General features: G+C 34.8%; 1 long non-coding RNA gene across 1 annotated transcript; it reads right to left on the reverse strand.

Moving 5' to 3' along the window:
• Nucleotides 1–526: 526 nt before the first annotated feature.
• LOC143081885 (uncharacterized) lies at nucleotides 527–22,759 on the reverse strand. The gene is made up of 3 exons (XR_012980135.1): nucleotides 22,613–22,759; nucleotides 3,140–3,275; nucleotides 527–1,134 (listed from the first exon to the last, which is right to left on the reverse strand). It is a non-coding gene; the product is annotated as an uncharacterized LOC143081885 (long non-coding RNA).
• Between the last annotated feature and the right edge of the window lie 63 nt (nucleotides 22,760–22,822).

Below are 22,822 nucleotides of genomic sequence, written 5' to 3' on the forward strand. Positions count from 1 at the left end.
GTTAAGAATTAAAAAAAAAAACTGCTGATTTATTAAAATGAATATATAATTGTTCAAATACATTGATATCATTTAGAAAATATTGAATGATGAGTTATTCAAACAAAACAATATGGGAAAATTCCCTTTGTTGAGAGTATTTTTAAAAATGAACTTTCTCCTAACAGCTTCTATAACTATTTACGTTCAAACAAATAGAGTTTTACTCTAATTGAACAAAGATTGTGTTCATATATCTCTTTAAAATTCATTTTCGGTTAATGTACTATAAGGTGGTTATAGTTCATATTGACATGAATAAGTAAGCTCGAATTAATATTTAAATTCACACTTTGACACTACAAATAACGCAACTAAAGTTTGTCGGTGTTTATTTCTTTTTATGACTTAAACACAACTTTACCTACATATTTAACAGATAATTCATTCGTATTATCATTCCAATTCAGCTTTGGCTTGCTTTGTTTATTCGGGTTTAGATTCAGCTATCGAATAAAATTATAAAACTGATCACTCTTCAAACAGATTTTGTTTAGATTTCAAAGGTTCAATTCAAATTTTGTGTTGCAAAATAAAAATAAATATGTTGTGTTCTTTCTAAATAATCTAGAATGTTAGATTGTATTTCGTATTGTTTTTACCAAACGATGCATTCTGGTCTAGTGCCTACATTAAAAATATTTTGAATAGTTCACACATACATAACACGAATGACATAAATGAACAAAATTATCATGGCCTTTCAAATAAGTTGCGTAAAGCTCTGAAGTATTCAATTTTGTTGTTCTTTTTTAATCAGTTATAAAAGATAAGGATAAACATCTACTAGTATCACAATAGAATTCGTGAGCAGATTGAAGTTCATAAACATTTATTTCATCATATAAACTTGGAACCCGTTAATTTGCTTAACCCCTTCGCACGAAATTACAAACTTCTGATATAATCTACACTGTCCGTCTCCTCTTGAAAAAACAAACACTTTACAACTGACAAGCTTGGAACAAAAGGAGGCACATTGAATTTTGCTTCTTGGTGTCTGGATTTGAGCGGCAGGTGCACTTAGTATCATGTTATTTGCCACTAACATATACCGTGTTTGGTTTCGTTCATGTTGCTCTAAGGGAACAAGCCCTGAAAAAAATAGTCGAAACAACATCTGAAACATGGATATATTGTGTTATGGGTGTCGTGTTATGTCATTGATAATTCATATTTAAAGACTCAAACACTTAAAACATAGACATGATAGTAATTTGACCTGAATAATTTAAATTTAATACAGTTTGTTTATGTTCATTAATGTGTTTAGATTGTCTATCAAACAACGAATTCTAAATTTAAAGAAAAAAAATAAACGGCCTTTTTAATCATAATTTAGTTAGCTGACCAATTGTTTGATTGGCAATTAATAATATTGTATATACAAGACTAGAAAACTAATAATGTAGAGTACAAATATAGATGAATTGAATCGACTACAACCCTTGTTAATTTTTTTGTATCCTTAAATCATGAAACATTCCATCTGGTAGCCTGATATGATTGTTAATTTGTCACAGTGATATGATCGATAATATGTCACAGTGATATGATCGATAGTTTGTCACTGTGATATGATCGATAATTTTTCACAGTGATATCATTGATAATTTGTCACAGTGATATGATCGATAATTTGTCACTGTGATATGATCGATAATTTGTTACAGTGATATGATCGATAATTTGTCACAGTGATATAATCGATAATTTGTCATAGTGATATGATCGATAATTTGTCACTGTGATCTCATCGATAATTTGTCACAGTGATATAATCGATAATTTGTCACTGTGATATGATCGATAGTTTGTCACAGTGATATCATCGATAATTTGTCACAGTGATATAATCGATAATTTGTCACTGTGATATGATCGATAATTTGTCACAGTGATATGATTGATAATTTGTCACAGTGATATAGAAACACGATCTGATTGTATGTGCTTTAAAAGTGAACAAACTAGCAAAGTTTAATTTTTTTTTTGGGATAGACGAGTGACTGAGAAAATTTAAGTATATTATATTTGCATTTTTTAATGATAAAGTCATCAAACAATAAAATAATTTAATTGTTCAGACAAAAAAGTACGTCAATACGTAAAAATTTGATTTCGTTTCATCGAAAATAAAGTCCCTTTTTGAATTCGTTGATTAACGTACAAATATTGTATCGAAAACCAGAAGCCTTTACCAATACATTGCCTTGCAAGATTTGATTGCACACGATCAGTTAAATATTGCAATGTAGCAATAATTTCCCTTTTATCGCTTCCAAAATGAAAATCCTGGCTAAATTTGTGTAAAAGAGAGGCAAAAGATACTAAAAGATTGATTGATTGTTGGCTGCTTAACGTCCAGTGCAATAAATACCAAAAGAACATTCAAACTCGTAAATCGTAAATGTAATAAATAAAAGGGTTCAAACCAGGTAAATATAGCTGTGAATGATTCTTTTACATTTTCAAGGGCATTACTGACATGGTAGTATATTTAATGTCCAATTACTACCAATATATCATTGCCGGCTTCTTTGTCTTATTTTTCTTATTTCCAGAAAAAAAAATGTAACATAAAGTTGTTTACGCCGACAGAAGTGCTAACCTCCACTCTACAATACATACATTTTTGATCGGTATGATTTTATGAATTCCTACTTTAGTTTAGTTTGACTATCATCTATTTAATTGTAGAACATTCGAAAATGTAACCAAAAGTCTCTTCCTGTGCTCTAGTTTTATCCACAAATTAAAACTTGCAACAACTTTGCATCAATCAATAATAATATGCATGCACTACCCTGTACGACTATTTGTCGGTATCTGCAACGTATTTCTTAGACTGGTTCCCGTCCTTTAGCTAGTTATGTCTGGCTGATATCTAGGGTGTCTATTGCAGGGGACGGAACCAGCTTAAATATTGATATGACATCTTTTAGTATGAAAATACATCTTTTACCAACACATGAATATTATAGTACTAATACTGCAGTACAACTATTATATCGATAGTCAAAATTTACTGTGTGAAGAGTCTATTACATTGATATTGTTGACCAACTTTTAAGCTTATGATTAACAACAGTTAACATACTTGTGTTATACATCGATAACCTCCATTCACCTCCACATATCTGTTCAGAATCGCCATAACACCTTTTATTACAACGATTTTCTGGTCCGTTCTGATAAGCCAGAGGGTCATCACCACAATGACATTCATCTCCGTTCTAGAAAATATACTCCAATATGTACATTGATGTAAAGTGGTCGTGAAAATACTTTCGTCTTTTTACATGTTTTCTGACATCATTTAACAAGGTTTTTTCAGGCATTCCAGTAGTAGATAAGATTGTACATTGAAACCTGTCATAACCGAATATTGTATAAAATCTCCTAAAATCAACCATAGTCATAAGTTTTTGAATTTTTATGTAAGAGGTACAAGAGATACAAGAGGGACGGTCAAACTCATAAATCGAAAATGAACTGACAACGTCATGACTAAAAATGAAAAAGACAAACAGAAAAACAATAATAAACATGACATAACACAGAAAACAAAAGAATAAGCAACACGAACCCCACAAAAAACAAGGGGTGATCTCAGGTGCTCCAGAAGGATACGTAGATCCTGTTCCACATGTGGCACCCGTCGTGTTGCTCATGTTATAACACATTCGGTAAATAGTCTGATTCGGTAGGTCAAATTTATGAAAGGGAATGGAATTGTAGTAACAACGTAAGGAACATGTCCGATATTATCTGTGAAACGGTCAACCAACTCGTGATGGCGTCCGTAAAATTTAAACTTCACCATTAGGAACTCTTGGTTTAAAAGCTACCCTCTATCAAGTAAATCACGATAGGAAATACAATAAAGCATGGGAATATCGTATCAATTGGGAGATATATACCCCGTAAATAGGTGCTACTGGAATGTTGCTACTTATAAATGGAAAAATCACAATTGGACAGCTGAAATCATCTCTTTTGTCGTAAAGATTTGTTTTCAACCGACACTCATTGTCAATTTCTATAGTGTAAGTCAAGATATGATGCCGACTTAACTGTATCCTGTAACTGTATCTGTTGTATCATTTATCTCTAGTTCGATGGGATAGATGCGTGATATGTAACATGTAACTCATTAAAATAATAAAAAATATTGAAAAGTGAACGCATTTATAATGTTTTCTAATACCGTTAAGGGATAACATACAACGGTTAATACCCGCGTCACACATCAGCGTATAGCTCCGACGTACGACGGACGTGTTAAAAAAATCATGTACGCTGCCAATACGCTAGTAATTTTGGATACATTCAACATGTCAATTATATCTGTAACGTGTACACAACGAGCTTTAAGCGTGTATTTGGCGTACGAGAAGCGTACGTACGCGTTTATCGGGCGTTCAAGAAACGACTGTTGGTGTATGCCTGGCGTTTGTCTAACGTAGATGGAATCCACGCTTCCGGGTCGTGTCTTGGACGTTCTCTTATAGGGTGTTTGTTACAAACATACCTCCATACGTTTTAGTTTATGTCGAACGATCTTGAAACGTATACAACGTGCCTTAAACGTGTCTCAACCTTACCTGTAGCGCGTTAAACGCGCTTGTGCCGTATGTATAACGTGCGTATAACGTACAGGTATACGCTAGACACATGGTTGTGCTGGATCAAAAATGTTATGCTGCATAAAAAAGTTGTAGCGTTCCCCAAGCGTATACCTTTGTATTTCGACGTACTTCAAACTTATGCAGCGCGCGTTTAAAGATTGCTTAGCGTTCCTCTGGAGTGCAACTAACGTATACCGATTTTGTCAATTTTCTCTGTACGTTTGGTGCACGCCGGTCTATACGCCAATGTGTGACGCCGGTATAAGATAACCATTTGGTATTTTTGATGGTCACTATTTCTATATTCTTTTTCTTTTTTTTTTAAATCAGTCAAATTACTTTTTTGTTATATCATTGTTGTATCTTTTTGACTATTTTTATTTTATTTTAAATACTGTCAACCATCTTATTTTCGAGGACTATTTTATCTACGCAATTTCGAGAGTTGAAAATAACTCGAAAATGAACCGTCATGAAAATGATCAATTCGAATCTTTTCTAATGTCAATATAAATGTTAGATAAATAATTATTATTTAAAATGTAGAATCGAGAGGCTATAGTCGAGACATTTAAATTAGGGACCATCCCAAAAAAGTAAAATTAATAATTGCTTTACATGGTACAAAAATAGCTTTTAACATTGCCACCCAGGAACCAGCCATGTTAAAAAGGGATTCATCACCGGGAACACCAAGAAATGTTCACATAATTGAAAAAGAAAAAATCGGAAGACAAGGAGGTAGTACCAACTTCCGGACCCCTCCCTCTTTTTGGAATCTGCCAATGCTACCTCATTCGACGATAGTGATTTGATGTTCAGACATAAAGACTCAAACTAAAAGACTTGATTTCGAACGTCTGTATTACACCTATAGTTTTCGTATATGGCAGCAGGATATATTTACAAAAATAAACGAGTCATATACTAGAATATTTTTTTTTATTTTTATTTTAATCATAACCAGATTCTGATACGATACCAAAAACTTTAAAATGGTATGCACTTGCTCCCTTTAGAATCGGTCATATGCAACTGCTGTCCAAGAAATTGCCTTTTGATGGTAATCTTATGGCTTAAAAAATATTCGTGTTAATCGATTTTGTCTTTGTAGTTCGCCACATTGTCACATAAAATGCCTGTACTAAATCAGGAATATGACAGTTGTTAACTATTTGTTTGATGTCTTTGAGCTTTTGATGTTGACTTATGATTAGGGACTTTCCGTTTTGTATTTTCCACGGAGATCAATATTTAGGGATTATACTTTTTGTAAAGTACAGTTCTTGTGTTGGAGATATTTTGCCATTGGATTGACCATCATGAGTGGTTATCCTTGCAAGGCTCATAGACATAACTTGCAAACGCAGTGACGGCAATGGACGGTACATCTCATGCAAATTATCGTCCGCAAAATCAGCCACAGGAACAATGTTTTTAAAACTTATTTGAACTGTAAAAACCAGTTTGAACCCTGAAAACCAAAACCACATACAACTATTACGCTGCGGCACTGCTGAGTCTTATGTAGACGAAATCGACCAAAAAGACAGATTGGACGTGGCCAGTTTCTTGTACATCCCGATAACAAAAAGACCCTCAGTACAGATCTGAGAGTACTTGCAGTTACTGACAGCTAGTTCAAATCCAATATCAACTAATAAAAATAATCATGCATCTAAGACTAAATTATCTATCAGTATCAACTTTACTGAATCAGCTGCGTATTCTGACAATCAATTGATATCTTCAGTCATGTGCGTGGCGAAATCATTCACAAATAACCATACGATATCAAAAAAAGAAAAAAAAAGAAAAATGACAACAAAATATAGACAAAACCTTGTCAATATGTCGATAATTTAGTATTAGATGCATGACTTTTTTTATTAGTTGTTAGTGGCTTTGAACTAGCTGTAAGTTAACTGAGAGTACTATCAAATCTGTACCTAGCGTCTTTTTGTTGTTATGATGTAAAAGTATCTGGCGACATTCATTTTTATTTTGTCCATCTGGTGAATTAAAACTTTTCAACTGATTTTTATAGTTCGTTTTTATGTTGTACTGATATACCACTGTCACAGGTTTGGGGAGGATTGGGATCCACCCAACAAGTTTAACTCCGCAAAATTTTGTATGTATGTGCTTGTCCCAAGTCAGGAGCCTGTAATTCAGTGATTGTCATTTAATTATGTGTAACATATTTGTTTTTCTTTCAATTTTTAGTACATAAATAAGGCCGTTAGTTTTCCCGTTTCAATTGTGTGACATTGCCATTTCGGGGCATTTCCTAGCTGTCTATGCGGTATGGACTTTGCCCCTTGTTGAAGACCGTACGGTGACCTATAGTGGTTAATTTCTGTATCATTTTGGTCTCTTGTGGAGAGTTTACTTTTACCACTGACTATTACTATATATTGTACTATTTTATTGTATATTCCTTTTGCTCTGAACCAAAGAAGTGAGTATATATCATGCACAGGGTTTAAAGGAATGTCCATAAAACGAATACCAAAAAAAAAAGGACACCAATAATCGTACCATCTGTGTAACATGCTTGTGTAGAATGTCCCTCTGTGCAAAATTGAAATATCTAAATACCGAAAGCTACAAATGTTGAACATGTGTATATAAGATTTATCAAAAGTAAGTTCGCTTTGTTCATTTCTGAAGTTTAATAGTCAAGTACGGTAGGTATACTCAATGAAATAGTGTGTTTATTGGTTTTACGTCAGTTCTTCTTGTTGAGTTGACTTTAGTTAAGTCATTGTAGTAGTGAGGGAAGTGGGGATTCTGGGCCATTTTGTCTAATGTTAACCCTATGGGATGAAAGGTAGCCTCCCGAGGTGAGGCTTATTTCTATGACGTAATTTTTAGGTATTATGACATTAATTAATTGGTTTCATTGAATAATGTACAGATGTTTATCATTTCTCAGGTTTGTCTGTGTGTGTGTGTATGTGTGTGTGTGTGTGTGTGTGTGTGTGTGTGTGTGTGTGTGTGTGTGTGTGTGTGTGTGTGTTTGTATGTATCGATTCAATGTTTAGCTCATGTTAATATAAGCAAGGAATTATCCACTTTGACTCTCCTTTTGTATGATTGTATTCCAATTTAATTTTGTTTAAGTTTCGGCTACTAGGTACCACACTAGTTATAATAATAACAATATTAGTATGTACAATATTTAATATCCCCGTCAATTCAGACAAACATGGGTCTGAGGGCCATCCACATGATACCTTTACATTATAACAAAATTATATATAACTATTTTATACATCAAGATAAAATGATTAGAGAATCGTCTTCCACTCAACAGTATCTCTAACCTCATGAAATGGCCAACAGTATGCTTTCTTTCGTGCAGGGGTATAAACTGTCGAGACTTGAAGTTAGTTTTTCCGGGATAGTTAACTCTCTCAAATATCAGATAAATCGCGAGCTTTAATTCAAGAGTTGAATTTCTTTGGCCAGTGTAACCATTGCACATAATATTGTTTGTTGAGTCCTTTGCCTTTCGTTTTGAGGATGTTTTCAACATTCACTTGCACTTCTGACTGGTAGAAGGTTCCTGAAATTTATTCGTCTTGAAAACCAATAAGTCGATCAACTTGAACCCCACCACGTAATATTCGTTGAGATATTTTAAATATCACTCCACTCCATTTCTGATCGTATTCCCTGGTGAAAGGATTTCTTATGTATGTAATCAGAACTTTGTCATCAATTTTGAAACGGAAATCTTTTCGTACTTTCTCTGTCTTTGGTTGTAATCTTTTCGGCCAATACATTTTCCACCACAGGTTTATCTCTTTCGATATGGTGTCTTTAACTGGTGCCATGTTAATCGTTCTATGGAAGGTCCTTTTGTAGCTGTTAGCAAATTCTGTAAGTTATCCACATAGTCATATGACTGCTCACTGGTGATAAATCTCATGATTTTTGATTTAATAGTCTTGATAACTCTTTCAACGTAGTTAGCTTTGATTTCTGTATTTTGGGCAAATAAATGTTAAATATTTCTCTGTTTTAGGAAAGATTCTACTAATCATGATCTGAATTCTTGTCCTTTATCTGTTCGTATTCTGTTTGGTGATCTTCCTTCTGATAAAACATGTTTCAAAACATTCGCCACGGATTCGCCTTTCTTATTCTTTAGATGTCTTAGTCATACACATTTTGAGAATATGTCAATCACCACCAATATGAAATTAAATCCACTGTTAAATATCGAAAATTTAGACATGTCCATCAAATCGACATCCCACTGGTCGTCTATTACAATAACGATAACTCTGTTCCGCTTAAACGACCTTTTTAAAGGTATTTGTAAACTGTATGGGTCCTGTTGTTGTAGCCATTTTCGTATTTTATATTTACTGAGAACGAATTTTCCATCTGTTCGAACAAATCTGGACAGTTTATCAGGCCCTGCAAAACTCGCTGGGTTAGCTGGATTGTAATAAATATTCCTCAGGTACTTTTCCCAAGAGGCCATTTTTATACATGGAATGATGTACAGTTTACAACGTTCTCATATTTATATAGTTGAGCTTTCATCGTCTTCATCCTCCTCCTCTTCCACTTCATCGTCACCAATGTATTTACTGTCAGCACCATCATTATTTGTTTCGTTATCTTAGCTTCATCTAGATAGCTTTCCAACATAGGTTTATATTTCCTGATGGCTACTTATATCATGGCTTTTACATTGTCCATTCCATCATTAACTAATTCTGTTATCATTTGTATGACTTTGCCATGCATTTATCATTTTGTAACTGTAGTAAATACTCAACTAAACTGCTATATCTGGACAAAAACTGGTCCATATCTTCGTCTTTTAATTTGCGATTGGCCTTACTTATGGCATGCATGGTCTTCATTCAGGTCACCATCCATGTATTTATCAACTTTTTCTTCCCAAATATCTGCATTTGCCTCTCTGGCAAGTTCAGCTAATTTTATAAAAGCCATATCTTCTCCACCTTCTATATCAATTTCGTTTACACGAGGCTTCTTAGAGGGTATGCCTTCATCCTTAATTTCGCTTTTTCTTTTTAAATCATTATTTTCTGGGCACAACTTATTCATATGTCTAGCTAAATCATAAACGCTTTCAAAGGCTACACCGCAATCATCACATGAAGGCATGATTTCTTTCTCGTCTGGTAAATACGTCTGCTCACTTTGAAATGATTCTTCAAACTAAGGAGGTTCTAGTTCATTTCTGCTAATATACTGTTCCGAAACACCCCCACCAACCATGTTCTTGATTTCAAATATATTTTAGTCTGTCGTCTTCCGGTGTAGTCTGTTTCAGATTAATGAATAGACTCCCATATGGTTGTTGTGTCCCCTCTTTCATGAATTTCTTCGGATTATTAGGATACATCTGACTAGCAAATAAGGCTGGCCCAATTTGATCGCGTGGCTTTTGAATAGGACTATATACTGACTATTGATGCTCATGGTTCGACTCTCCTTTTCCTTCGAGAATGCATATTGCATTATACAAGCTACGCTAAGGTTCCTGTGATGACTGCCCTCTACAAATAATTCGCACACATCATTACTATTGGTGGCGTCTCTCATTAAATCGTCTAGGATGATTAAACTTGGATATCTAGAGTCAATAAATGAGTCATCATTCAACATGTTCAAATTTTCAGGTAAACCTTGAACAAACATTTCAGTAAATAATGGCTACCATCGTTTATAACACCATATAATCCTCTCAGGTGATGGTTTTATAGTCCGTGCTCGCTTCAATAGTGTTTGCATCCAAAACGTCTTACCTGCACCAGTAGGTCCAGCCAACTTTATAGTGAATAGATATGTAGTACCACTAGTGGTGGTAGTGGTGGTGGTGGTGGTGCCGGCGGCGGGTTGGCGGTGGATATGCATCATTGCTCGCGGATATGGTTGACTAATTCTGTGTTTGTTTCTTTGGTGTCGCATTATAGCATCTTTTCTCGAAAATTCTGTACCACAATCTGGACAAGTATTCGACATTGTTAAGAGTTCTTAAAACACGTCCACTTCCTTTGAATGACAGACGTAAAGTGATTAAAATATTGACATGTATCGTAATTATATTCTCCAATGTCCATAAGCTAAACTTTGTATCCCATCATCTAGTAAGTATATTTTGTCATCATAAGGGGATAAGCCAAGCTTTTTGATAGATATATTATATAACGTGTGGTCGTATGACCGGATCTGAGCCATGGTAGACATGTGGATCTCTTTATTGAATAAACATTGATTATAATGTTCGTGTCTTGTGTCATGTTTGATCTCATTCTTTTTTATATCCTTCGCTGTTTTCTTTTCGCATAGTGTTTCATTCTCCTCAAATAGTAATGAGTACATCTTTGACTTTAGACCAACGAATTCTTGTATGGAAATACTATGTGGTTCGACCTTCATCTTTCCTAAAACCTTTTTATTTAATGTGCTATAAAGCTGATGTTCAGGGTTATACTCTGACGTATCAAACAAGTGTCCTTCCTCCATCATATCTTGATATATACCATCAGTGTTGATGCTGTAGCATAAAGAGTCGGTGTCCGTAAACAAGAGTGTTGCTCTAGATTCATATTTATCCTTCATGTAATTATAATGGAAATCGAATATAAGTGTCTTTGACAAATAGAGTATAGTGAATCCAACGTAGTTATGTCTGTTTAAGTAATATCGTTGTTTCAACATGTGCACAGCCCCCAAGTCGTCGTTGAATATTTTGAAGGCATTAAATGTTGGTTTGCTGATTAATTTCTGGCCTTTGATTGGTCATTCAAAAGTTTTATATCTGTTCTCGTCCTTAAATTTTCCATCGTCTTTCCAAAGACTGCGTTATTCATGAGTTCAAAGAAATCCTTCTCGGACTCATTGTTTGCAAGGTTTCTCTTCTCTACATTGAAATCAATATATGTTGTTCAAATGTCATGACTCTGTGGATCTTTGTTAGTCTTTTTCCAAGTGATAAGTAGAGTTTTTAAATTTCTGTAGTGTACCAAGTATTTTTCATTTGGGTGTAAATTTGGTATCAATTTTTCTGTTGATATTCCTTTTAAGTTTAAATCATCCAATAGCTTTTCTGCATAGGGCGATAACATATCATTTATAACCTTCAATATTTCTGGAGCGAGTGGATATTCGTTGTGGTCGTCGTGTAGTTCCCTAGGATATTCTAAGTCAACTTCTAATATAAAACCATGTTTACTGTCATCTGCAACGTCAATTAAGTTAAGGTTCTCAATTTCAGAATCGTTGAGCCAACTGAAACCTTCAACTGGAAGTGCCTGTGACATGGCCCATCCGTATAAGTTGTAGGCATCTAGGTACATCACGTGATTAATGGATTGATTTGGATCGTAGTTTGGTACATATTTATTGTTAGCTTTGGCATGGCGATGGGATATCATTGATAAACCACCTCTTAAACCTCTCTCTATAAACAAATGCATGTCTACGTCAGTTAGTAATTCCAACTTGACACCTGTCATTTTCAAGGCAATCTGCGAGGCTAAACCGGGTGATGTTTATAAATGTGCAGCATCCAGTCCAAAGTAGTTGAGACAGATCTCCCTGAAATTTTCAAAGACGTCGACTAATGCAAGGACATCTGATAGAAGTGTCCAAGATTCTGTATGTTAAACGATTACCATACGTGTTGCGCATGCGCATAGTCCAGTGACGTTATATTTTCTCTCATAGTGTACTGTTAAAATTTTCCATCGGTGGTAGTTGAGATTTTATTCGGTCATTAATTTGTACATGCATTACTTTAGGCCGTTAGGTTTTCGTTTGAATTGTTTTACTTTTGTCAATTTGGGGCCTTCTTTTATCTGTTTATATGGTATTGGTAACATAAATTTTGCCTCGGAATCAAAATGCTCGTAAGGTTATACTTGTTTTCGCAGAAATAGGCTTATCTGTTCTTCTCCAAAGTGGCTTATCATGTTGTTACGGCCAGAAATCGCCTTTAAATTGTAGCCAACAAAAGACACAAATCAGTTATAAAAATTAACAAGATTTATTATACAAAAGTTTACAAGAAGTATTACACAAATATTACTGTCAACTTAACTGTCAAATTATGAGTCCAATCTTTTATCTTTATCTGTATCCGGATATCTTTCGGAATCCAATCTGAACATTACATTCACTACTACGGTCACAATCCAGTATGATGTTGTTTGTAGAATTAATGTGTCAATCCAAATGCGGTGAATACTAATGTCTATCGATGTCTAAGTCTAAGTCCAAGAGTAAGAGTTAGAGTTTAACTTTAGTGTCTGTATATATATATAGTTGTCATGGAAGATTCTAGAACAGTCTATAATGGAACATCCTGGAAAGTTACAACGGAAGTTTCTAGTAAAATGTAGAAGTGTATATAACTCATCTTTTATTAGGATTATTCTGGAAAGTTCCAATCATTCTGTAATTGTTCCAGTGATTTCTAAACTGCACAGTTCTAAGATTATTCTGTAAACAACTATCAGGCCACACAACACAAATCAGGCCAACATAAATAAATACAATAATTACAATATCATAACACCTCCCCCCTTAAAAGAAGTTTTAGTGTAACAAAAACTTATCATGAATAATATGAACAAAAATACATAGTATATACAAAGTGTTTTAATAAGCTCTAGATAAAGCATCTGCTATTACATTATCTTTACCCTTAATGTGTTTTACAATTACATCATATTCCTGTAACAATAAACTCCACCTAGTCAACCTCTGATTCTTGTTTCTCATTTTATATATGAAGGTGAGAGGATTATGATCAGTACAAACAAGAATAGGATATACAGTGGGATTCAAATATACATCAAAATGTTGAAGTGCTGACAACATTGCAAAACACTCTTTTTCAATAGTTGAATAATTTTTCTGATGTTTATCTAATTTCTTAGAAAAATATGATATAGGTTTCTCAACATTATCATCTGTCTCTTGATATAAAACAGCTCCAATTCCTACATCGCTTGCATCAACGGCAAGTTTAAATTGTTTTTCAAAATCTGGAGTAATCAGAACTGGACTATTAATTAAAAGTGATTTGCTATTTTCAAAAGCGTTTTGACAATTTTCACTCCAGATAAATTTAGAATCTTTTCGTAAAAGATGAGTCAATGGTTGAACCACAGTAGCAAAATTTGAAAAAAAATTTCTGTAAAATCCAATCATGCCTAAATATCTCATAAGTTGTTTTCTATTTGTAGGAGGAGGAAATTTGGAAATGGCTTCCACTTTAGCCATAATAGGTTTCACTTGACCTTGGCCAACTGTATGCCCTAAATAATCAACAGTAGCCTGACAAAATTCACTTTTACCAAGATTAATAGTCAAATTTGATTGTGACAATCTATCAAAAGTATCATACAAATGTGTTAAATGCTGTTCCCAGCTATCACTACATACAATTAGATCATCAATATAAGCATAACAACAGTTTAAATCTTTTATAACATTATTGATCATTCTTTGAAATGTAGCTGGTGCACTTTTCATGCCAAATGGCATTACAGTATATTGAAATAAGCCATCTGGTGTAACAAAAGCTGATATTTCACGAGCTCTCTGTGTCAATGGAACTTGCCAATAACCTTTCAACAAATCAAATTTGCTCACAAATTTTGCTTGACCAATGTTGTCAATACAATCGTCTATCCTTGGAATCGGATAGGAATCAGATTTTGAGACTGAATTTACTTTTCTGAAATCAGTCACGAAACGAAAGGTTTTATCTGGTTTTGGTACAAAGAGACAAGGAGAGCTCCATTCACTGTTACTCGGCTCAATAATATCATTGTCAAGCATATATTTAATTTCTTTTCTCATAGCTTCAAGTTTGAGTGGATTGAGCCGGTAAGGATGTTGCTTAATTGGAGAAGCATCTCCTACATCAACATCATGACAAACAGCAGTAGTTTTGTTTGGCACATCTGGAAAAAGATTTTTAAAAGAAAATACCAAAGTTTTTATTTCTTCTCTATGATCAAAAGACAGTTGTGCAAGTTTTGAGTCTAAATTTGACAAAATTTCTGAATTTTTCAATCTAACTGTCTCTTCGATAGTTTTAGAACTAAAAGGTGGTTCAATTACATCTGGTTTGTCATGATTGTTCTCAAATTTAACCATGCCTAAAGTGGCAACTGGTTTACTCTCACATTCATTAGTACGCTCAAAATATGGTTTTAACATATTAATATGACACACTCTGTTTTGTTTACGCCGACCTGGAGTTTTTACAATATAATTCAAATCATTGATTTTACTCTCTATTGTATAAGGACCACAATATTTAGCCTGTAAAGGATGTCCAGGGACTGGCAAAAATACAAATACCTTATCACCAGGCTCAAATACTCTATCCCTGGCATCTTTATCATACCAAATTTTCATCTTGCTCTGTACATTTTTTAAGTTTTTCTGAGCAATTTGACAAGCAGTATACAATTTTTCTTTAAATCTAGATACATAGTCTAAAAGATTCAAGTCAGTATGTTCAGTAAGCCACTTTTTTTTAATCAATTTTAACGGTCCCCTTACAGTATGGCCAAATACCAACTCAAAGGGACTAAACCCAAGGGATTCTTGAACAGCCTCTCGGACTGCAAAAAGTAGAAAGTGAACTCCATCATCCCAGTCTCTATCAAATTGAAGACAAAAAGTTCTAATCATGTTCTTCAATGTTTGGTGAAAACGTTCTAAGGCACCTTGAGATTCTGGATGGTACGCACTTGATTTATACTGAGCAATCCCTAACTGGTACACGACTTGCTGAAATAGACCTGACATGAAATTTGATCCCTGGTCGGACTGTATAGACTTAGGAAGTCCTACTAATGTGAAAAATTTTATAAGTGCTTTGACAATAGTAGGTGTCTTGATATTTCTTAGCGGAATAGCCTCAGGAAAGCGAGTGGATGTACACATGATTGTCAATAAATACGCATTTCCAGTTTTGGTCTTTGGTAAAGGTCCAACGCAGTCAATTAAAACTCTGCTGAAAGGTTCGTCAAAGGCTGGAATAGGCAGGAGTGGTGCTGGTGGTATTTTCTGGTTAGGCTTACCAACAACCTGGCATATATGGCATGATTTGCAGTATTCTGCGACATCATTTCGAAGTCTGGGCCAGTAGAAATGCTGCAAGATCTTAAGGCAAGTCTTCCTTATACCTAAGTGTCCAGCCAAGGGGGTGTCATGGGCAAGACCAATAATTTCTTGCCTATAAACTTTAGGCACCACCAATTGGTATACCACTCTCCATTCCTCCTCTGGGGTAGCATCAGGAGGCCTCCACTTCCACATTAAAATGCCGTCCTGATGGTAATAGCATTCGGCCACTTTGTCTGCTTCCTCCTGTGGTTGAGCCCGCTGGTTGAGCTGAAGAACCTCAGGGTCTTTATGTTGTTCTTTGAATAAATTCTTTCGGTTTAATGAATGGCTGTTTACGTTTGGCCATGGCATAATAACATTCTTGTTAACACTAGGTGGTCTTATTATGGCCTTTTCTGAGCTACCAGGACCTTCAATGTCAGCTAGGAAAGTGTCAGAAAGGTCCATGTAATCAAACTGGTCTTCTTGCAAATTCTCATCTTGTTGTTTTCTAGCCATCGCCCTAGTAACAACACAAGCTGGATAGAATTCAGCATCATCTTCAGGTGATTTAACATCCACCACTGGTTCACTGGTAACAATTGGTTCAGCAACCACTTTGTTCCTAGCTAGATCATTTCCTAGCAATAATGTAACACCCTCTACAGGGAGATTAGGACGAACACCTACAATAACTGGTCCAGTTATCAAATCTGACTTCAGATAAATACGATGGAGAGGAACATCTATACAACCTAACTCTACACCTTGTAACAAAACGGAGGCACCAACAGAAGTCTTCTCGGACAAAGGCAAAACACCTTCTAACAATAAAGACTGAGAAGCTCCAGTGTCCCGCAAAATCTTAATAGGCTGAAGAGTGGTATCATCAACAATAGAAATAAACCCATCAGACATAAAGGGTTTATATTCCTCCATGTAATCACAAAAACTGGACTTAAAAGCCTGACTCGCAGGACATTCCAACGTACTGGAAATATAAGGTGTCGTACAAGCACTGGACTTCGGCTTATTATCTCGTTCATTCTTCTTCTGGAGTCTAAAACAATCAGCCATCAGGTGACCATTCTTCTTACAATAAGCACAAATCAGTGACTTCTTCTCAAAAGTATCAAATTTTGGACTAGACATATTAAAACTGGACTGACTCTTATTCTGTGCAACAGGCTTACTATCAGTACGCTCAGTGCTTTGATTTTTGTAATTTCCACTTGAATTATTAACATTTTGACCCTTGAAACTTCTTTTATGTGAAAGGGTATAATTATCTGAAATTACAGCTGCATCATGTATTGTCCCAACAGTTTTGTCGTCTAAATGTGTTTTTAAGTCTAAATGAACACATTGTTTGAACTCTTCTAATAACATCAATTGTCTTAGGTTATCAAAATTGTTATCTGTTTTCTTTGAAGTAAGCCATTTATCAAATAGATCTTCTTTTTCCCGAGCAAATTCCACATAGGTTTGCGAATCAAACTTTTTATAAGATCTAAATTTCTGTCTATATGCTTCTGGTACTAGCTCATAAGCTTTCAAAACTTCCTGTTTCACCGTGTTATAATCGGAACTTTTTTCTGATGGAAGTGCGGAGTATATTTCAGCGGCCTTACCCTCAAAAACACTTTGTAGCATTGTAGTCCAATATGGCTTTGGCCAATTCAAGTTATGAGCAATTTTCTCAAACTGTGGAAAATATTTATCGACTGTTTTTTTCACAAAATCTGGGAACCAAACGTATATTTTTTGCTGCATCAAAATATTCTGATTTCGGCTGGACTTTAGTGTTGCTTTCTTCTTTGACCATTTCAAGTTTTAGTTTCTCCATCTCTAGTCTTTCCCTCATTTCAAGTTCTGCCTGTTTTAACTTAAATTCATCTTCTTTTTCTTTTATTTTCTCCATTTCCAACCTTTCCTTCATTTCCAGTTCTGCCTGTTTTAATTTTAGTTCATCTTGTTTTAATTTAAGTTCATCTTCTTTTCTTATCTCCAGTTCTTTTAATTTGAGTTCATGTTCTAATTCTAGCTGTTTTAATTTAAAGGCGTCAATATTTTCAACCTTAAGCTCAAGAGCCTCTTCACCTAAAACTTCTGCGTCAACTAATTTGTCTATTACCAAATTTTTTATAATTTGTTTTCTCATAGATACTTTAAAATCTAATTTCAAATGTTAAGCAAGCAACACTAATTCCTCTTTCTTTAAATTATCAAAACTCTCCAGGTCTGGCGTTTTCAAAAATTTACCGGCATCAAATGCCATTTTGTAGAATTTTGTTGGCTAGTTATAATAAAAATTAATAAACAAATTTTGAATAAGATAATTCAGCTCCCGGACGAGCCCCCAATTTCTGTTACGGCCAGAAATCGCCTTTAAATTGTAGCCAACAAAAGACACAAATCAGTTATAAAAATTAACAAGAAGTATTACACAAATATTACTGTCAACTTAACTCCAAATTATGAGTCCAATCTTTTATCTTTATCTGTATCCGGATATCTTTCGGAATCCAATCTGAATATTACATTCACTACTACGGTCACAATCCAGTATGATGTTGTTTGTAGAATTAAAGTGTCAATCCAAATGCGGTGAATACTAATGTCTATCGATGTCTAAGTCTAAGTCCAAGAGTAAGAGTGAGAGTTTAACTTTAGTGTCTGTATATATATATATAGTTGTCATGGAAGATTCTAGAACAGTCTATAATGGAACATCCTGGAAAGTTACAACGGAAGTTTCTAGTAAAATGTAGAAGTTTATATAACTCATCTTTTATTAGGATTATTCTGGAAAGTTCCAATCATTCTGTAATTGTTCCAGTGATTTCTAAACTGCACAGTTCTAAGATTATTCTGTAAACAACTATCAGGCCACACAACACAAATCAGGCCAACATAAATAAATACAATAATTACAATATCATAACAATGTATCTAAATTTACTCGAACCTTCTTTTGCAAGATTTTCCATGAGGTTTTGTAATGAGGAAGACATAAATTGGAGCGAGTCTATAAAATCCATACATCCCAATGAAAAAGAAATAAACTTTCCATATTATTCATGTTATTAGCGATATAATTCAGTTGCTTTCCTTCAACTTTTCGAATAGCTTGCATAATCAAATGACTATCATATCCCCGAAGGTTATGAAATACCACTGGAATTCGACCTGTAAACTTGTAATTAATATTACAGTCGTTATGAGCCGCCCCTCAAAATTTTCCGGTTACGTGATAATGATCTCGAACTCTTATGTCTGCTAGTTCTTTTTTACATATGTGACAAAGAGTTGCCTTCTTAAACGATTGCCAATCACTCCCACTCATGATCATGGGCTCGCAAAGTTTAAATCGCTGTTCTGTTTCTTCCTGTTCCTTCATCATACACTCCACAATTTTTTCGGCAGCATCTGCACCCCGATATACTACTGGTTCATTTGACGTTTCAGTTGTCAGACCAACCAGTTTGTATGCAAAGCCACATGGTATGTGTTTTGTAGTCTTTTTCGTCTTCTGGTCACATTCGTTGCTTTCAACAATTGGTTTTTGAAGACATTCAAAATCTGCATGAATAACGTGTGAAACCTTAAGTTGTTTACGAATGGCTTTATGATGTAACCACTTATTGTCTTCAGTGAGTTCAATTTTTGGGGTCCGTGGGTCTGGCTGTTTGGTACATGACTGTTTAAAAGTTTTTATTTGGTAAATCCATTTAAGCAGTATGGACAGTGAAAATGGCGTGCGCGATAGTTATGCTTGTTCCCTAATAATCGATTGAGATCCTCAATCCAGCAGAAATGTGACTTCTTGTTGTCCGATATCATGAGTAGATTAACATGTTGTTCAAATCGATGTTTTGAAATATGTATAGGGAATACTTCGCCTTTGTTAAACCTAAACACGTTGATAGATATTTCATTCTGCTTTTCAAACTTTGGTATGTCGGCTAATTTAACAGGAAATATGATCTTATCAAAGTTTAAGCTTGAAGTGTACATGTGTTCCTTGTATTTCCAAACTCGCTCTCCGTGACATTTCGCTCCCTTGTCTCTGGTATTCAATGAAAGATGTATACATCTTTTTGATAGATTCCTTTAACTGGCATCGATATCCTCCAATTTTAAACTGGTCTGGCATTTTCCCCGGAAATGTGGCTCTGCAGTTTCTATGGCATCTGCTTTTCGTCTGCTCATTTTAACCTTCATGGATAGATACCACTTCAATCCACTTCTTTCTTTAATTTTACTCTTAATGACATCTTTAACATCATCATACTGTCTTTTTAGGAATGACATTGGATCAAATTTATTCAATTCTTTCGCATCGCTCGAATGTGTTTCAACGGTTCCATTGAGCGCTTTGAAGATGCATGGATCCGTCTGTTCATTTGTTTCTGTACTTGTTATAGTAACACCACCACCCTTTTGGACTGATTGTTTATCATGGTTTCGCTTAATACGTTGGAGGTTGTCCGTTCTTGAAAATACCACATCGCAGGTGGCGCAATGTCATTTCGTTCCAGTATGAACCGATCTCTTATGGCGCATTAAACTCTCTTTATGGGAAAACGATTTTCCGCATACACCACATTTGATTGGAGATTTTGCCACCTTTATTTTCGACGCTGGTTCTATCTTTTTACTGAAAAGTGAAAGTGTGCTCAATATTGTTAAAGCTTTTTATTTTTATTTGTATTATTCATCATAATATGATACGGACAACCAGTTATTATTCATATCAAAGGAGCCTATCGCCACGGGTACTCGCCCACGGGTCGGAAAAACCGACTCCTCAGTCTACCGACCGTATGCGTTCCCAGTCTTGATACTGATATGAATAACGAACTGGTTGATATTGAAGAATGTTTGACTAAGGCTTTCGCCAAAGTAGTCACCGTCCGTCAACATTTCTATCACTGGAAACAGAGCTGCTCTCGCAGTTAAGCAGGACTGCAAAGCTTTTCGTCGGAGAGGTCTTCCTCACTATAGCGGGGCATACCACATGACACTTCCCCTCTATTGTTAGCTAAATGACACTGCCCTGTGTCATTATACCTTACCAATGGAGGAGACTGCTTCAAACTTTCGAGAATTTAAAATTAAAATAAGCCTCCCCCTTTTATTTCTTTTTATTATTCTTAAGATATGCATCTGTCAATTCAATTTAATTGTTATTCGTAAAATTAGTTGGTAACTTATTTAAAGAAAAAATAAAGTTAGAGAAGTATAACTGTAATGAAAACCTCTAGATCAAAGATGATTATTAAGCGTACCATACCTTTAAATCCTTAGGATACTGTGAATATAAAATTGATTTCACCTTTAGAATGCCTTCGATAAGACTGTCCGAGGCTCGCAATTCTCTACGTTTATATAGCAGAATTTTACTGAATTGTGGAAATTCCGTAATTTACGTAATCATGCTTTCCTTTGTTCTGTAACATTTTGTCGGGAATGTAAAATCCACTATAAAACTTATAGTTAATTATACGGAAAAGACTATCTATCAAAATTCACGTAGAAAAAATCCAGTGTATATGCTGGGATTCAAACTCAAGACCTTTAGCATACAAAGCCATGACACCACTACACCAGGACGACTGGATACAACCTAACAGTAACTTAGGCAGACCTTTATTCAGTGGGGTTTAAACCTTTTTCGTTAATAAGTGAGTTGTAAGACTAATTGTTCAATTTGATTTTACACTTTTTCAAAAATGGGCCGAGTCGGTAACAAGAGTAGGGTGATTTTTTTATAAAGTGGCGATATAGTTTGGACCGATTGGCAAGTGGGGTGAGTTGACAATGTTTGATATCTACTCATCGTGTTCAGTGGTCATAAAGGGTATACATCATATAGTAATATATAAAGTATGTTATAATGGTTATGTGGCGTTCTAAACTAGATTTTATTAATTGTAAATGTTTTTCCGTCTAATCTAAACATGCTAAAACAGCAAGGATGTAAAATAGTTATCCCACTCGGACTTGGTGTGTACAGTGTTAGGTCACCCTCTGGCCTCCGGCCATCGAGGTGATCTTACACTGACACACCGAGTCCTTGTGGGATAACTCTTAGATTTAATTAATTAATGTCATAATACCCAAAAAAGACGTCATATAAATAAGCCTCACGTCGGGAGGCTACCTTTTCCCCATAGGGTTAACATTAGACAAAATGGTCCAGAACCCCCCTCCCCCCACTTCCCCCACTACTCATTGTATTCAATATTCTCATAAAGGAATGGTTAAGTAAGACCCCTTTTTGTCCCAAAAATATAGCAGTTTTAAAAAATTGTTGAAATGTTATCTTTAATCTATATATTTATTGGAAAGTAGAATGCTTCTGCTACATAAATAGGGGCTGTTTTTGATAATACAATCAACATATATCGGGTACTAGCATCAATAAGTCATGCGTCTTAAATGAAAGTGGCCGCTTTCGTGTTCATTCATAGTATTGAAATGTGAGTTGTATTTGATAATAATACATAATATATATAAAGGTTGGGGATGAACACGGATGCGGCCACTTTCATTTTTGACAAAAACCATCTGCAAAGTGACGTTTTTTGGCATAGTTGAAATATTATCATATTTAAGCTCGAATCGGAGCGTTTGTGATGACTAAATCAGTTAATATCTTACACACAAACTAATCGAATCAATTGAAATAGACATTGAAGTGTTTAAAAAGTGTTTAAAATCTATTAATTGATGAACTTGAAATTTGAGGCCAAAAAAAGGCCCTTACCGGACCTACTACTCTGTGATGGTTTTGTACATTTGTACAATATTACCTGTGTGCCTGCGTACTTGTATCCCAGGTCTTTACAGTAGAGCAGACACCTGTTGTTTTCAATTTCAGGGTGATCTTTCCCATTTAACAAATAATAATGTGGTAACAGTCTGTTCGGTGAATCAGCAAAACATCCAACATAATCATGGCCGTCTACTCAAATGAAATTATAAAAGATATGACTTGCCTAATTCAAATGAGACAACCTTCT

This window comes from Mytilus galloprovincialis, chromosome 7 (assembly GCF_965363235.1).
Source record: "Mytilus galloprovincialis chromosome 7, xbMytGall1.hap1.1, whole genome shotgun sequence".
NCBI classification, from domain to species: Eukaryota; Metazoa; Mollusca; class Bivalvia; order Mytilida; family Mytilidae; genus Mytilus; species Mytilus galloprovincialis.